This window comes from Macadamia integrifolia, chromosome 10 (assembly GCF_013358625.1).
Source record: "Macadamia integrifolia cultivar HAES 741 chromosome 10, SCU_Mint_v3, whole genome shotgun sequence".
In the NCBI taxonomy this organism is placed as follows: Eukaryota; Viridiplantae; Streptophyta; class Magnoliopsida; order Proteales; family Proteaceae; genus Macadamia; species Macadamia integrifolia.
The window spans coordinates 8517179-8520481 of NC_056566.1; positions in this window are offsets into that span (position 1 = coordinate 8517179).

Consider the following 3303-nt stretch of genomic DNA (forward strand, 5'->3'; position numbering starts at 1 on the left):
GAAAAGAGGAAAGCAGGGTGAGTAAAGAAAGGAAAAATGACAGCAGTAAAGGGGAGCCCCAAAACCAAAATTCTCGCAAAATGGAAAGGGCGACAAGCTAGGAATGATAGGGAGCCTATGGACATGATGCACGGTACGTGACAAAGTGGGGTCATGATAAAACAGCAAAATGATAGCAAGGAGCATATGTAACATGAGAGGATTCAATTTCAATGCACAAATTCATTCACAATGAAGTAAAACTTGAAACTATAGGTCTAAGATGGAAATGCCATGGTAGTGGGATCATGAATGTACAAAAACATACCCAAATAGACTATGGAGGTCCACAAATACCAAGTATGTGATGAAAAATCAAGGAAACCCAATACAAAAGAGGGGTTTTTCATGGGGAGACATGGGGATTCCAAGCAAAAGAGACATTTCACGAATTCTATAGCATGTTAAGCACAAATCAAGTGTAATGCATCACAAATGAATCATTAATTGGAGGAAAAGAGTGAGAGTTGAAGAAATCCCCAAATTGGGAAAACTAAGGCACGAGTTGGGGTTTTTCTCCAAATGAGGAGATAAAATCCTAATAAACTACAAATGACCACAAGAGAAACATCACAATCACATGGAAATGCCATTCTATGGAAAGAAACATAGAAAGAAAGCCTAGGTTAAAGTCTACACATGGATTTACACCCCAAGTGAAAATTCTGAGAAAAAAAGAAGAGAAGGAGAACTTACTTGGAAGGGGGAGATGTGAATCTTCTAAAACGCGCCGGGTTGATGAGTGGAACCGCGAGTGGAAGCGCCGAGGAGACCTCCAAGATCGCCCAAGGAAGAGAGGGAGAGAGAGAAAGAGGAAAGGAAGGAAGTAAGACAGAACAGGGCCTGTAGGGCCCTGTTCGTGATTTTACTCGGCCAGGACCAGCGGGCCGATCGGCGGGCCCCCCTGCCCGTCGGTGTCACCCGTCGATTTGGGGTTCTGGGACCGGCGGGCCCCTACCCGCCGGTGCAGCCCACCGATTGTGGAAATTGGAAAATTTTGAAATTTTTTTTTTATATTACTAATATGTGTATATTGATTATTATTATTATTATTATTATTATTATTATTATTATTATTTCTATATTAATGTGTTATGGTCAAGTGGGACCATTGACATACCTGTTGGGGCATTGGCCCTGTATCTCGGAATTAAGTTGCGGTTAATTGCAGACTATCATACACTGCAATACCCTATGTGATGGCGTATAATTGTGTGCCGAAATCAATTCTACGGTGTTTAACCAATATGGTGTGTGATATGTTCCAGGTACAGGGATACGATGGTACATACTAGATCCGGTAGCAATGCCCGAGGTACCTCACGTGGTCCTCGTCCGGTCGGTCGACCACTGAATCCCAAGGGGTCCTGCTCTGTGGGGTAAACCTCACCTCCACCACCTCCAGAGACCCTTGGTCAGGGTGGGGTACATAGGGACCCACCTATGACTACACTCCCGGACCCTCCACCGATTATTACTCTGGGAGATGTTGCTACCATAATTCAGCAGTCACAACAGGCTTTTCAGCAACAAATGCTTCAGCAAAAACAAGCATTTATGACTACTATTCAGCAACAATTGGACCTTTCTCAATCGGGTCTACCTCCCTGGGTACTCACTCCACAGGACCCGCCTGTAGGGTCGGGAATGGGACCACAAGTGGGGGGTACACCTCCAATTCCACCATTCAATATTCCTCAGTATGGGGTGTCTCCTCTATACTCTTACTATCCGGATTATGCTCCTAACTTCCCGCCGATGAATAATACGTCAAAGGTAGTGGAGTCATTCAAGAGGAACTTACCACCTGTATTCTCTAAGGTGGGGAGTGATCCTCTGGAACCAGACCAATGGATCCAAGAACTAGAGAAAATATTTGAGGTGCTTGAGTGCACGGACGCACAGAAACTCATTTGTGCTGGGTTACAACTGAAGAAGGAGGCCAACTCCTGGTGGCAAGCTTCCAAGCCCATATTGTTGGCTGCCCATCCAGAACCCACTTGGGAACAGTTCAAGGAGTTGTTCTTGGACAATCATTATCCGCGCAGCTTCAGATACCGCAAGGAGACTGAGTTTATGGCTTTAACTCAAGTAGGTAAGACTATCCTCGAGTACCAACAGCAATTTGAGAGCTTGTTCCATTTTTCCCCAAGGCATATGCGGACAGCTGAAGAGAAGGCTGCAAGATTCCTAAAGGGCCTAAAAGCATCCATTAGGTCTGTGCTTGAGGTCTTGGATTTGACTGACTATGGCCAGATTGTGCAGAAGGCCAAGACCATGGAGGATAAGCAAAAGGGAGAACTGTCACACCCCGTTCACACTGAACCGGAGCGGTGACCGAGTTAACACAGGTTAACCCAAACCTGCCAGGATCATCAGATACTGTATTCCACCACAGCATACGCACACTAACATAAGTTCATCAGATCAGCGGAAGACTAAGTTTTACCTATGAATAAATCCCATATACTTGATACCCGAATGGTGATACAATAATTATATACATTTGGGCCTGAAGGCATGATATATACACAAAAAGAATAAAATTCAAATATCAAGTATATACAGAAAATCAACAAAACCATCAGAGTACACAGCTCGGCTCGGTATCAAGGCTGGAGCTCAGCTCGGCATCAAGGGTCGTGCCCAGCTCGGCATCACATAGAAGAGCTCAGCTCGGCCTCAGAAGTGGAGCTCAGCACGGCCTCAGAAGTGCTGTCCCACAGCACAGCTCTCGCACGAGCAGCCAGCGCCGTGCTCTAACTCCTCAGGGGTCCACCAGTCCTCTTCAGGAAACTCGACCGTGGGACCCACCCCATGCTCCTCAGATGTATGACCTGCAAAATCATCTAAAAAGGGGGTGTACACGTGGGATGAGCTCACTAGCTCAGTAAGTAGAAAGATGGACCACAAACAACAGCCCATACATCACAACACGTCATATGCACTACATGCCATGCTATACATTTTAAATTACATCCACCTAAGCAACATTACTAAGTCATTGGTTTTAGTGCTACTACAACCACAGTGCGCGTATACTCTGGGTACGAGCCGCGAACTCCCTCCCGCGATACGCCCATAGGGCTGTCGGAGAAGGCCCACCGTGAGTACTCGAAAAAGTAAAGACAATGCCGTCCACCGGCTCTCAACAGAAATGTAAATGACTGAAAATAAAGGTGCTGACTCCAGCAATTTAAAAGCAGTACGATTGGCCCTCTTGAATGTACCACTGGGGTTGCCGACTGTCCTACATGACTCGTC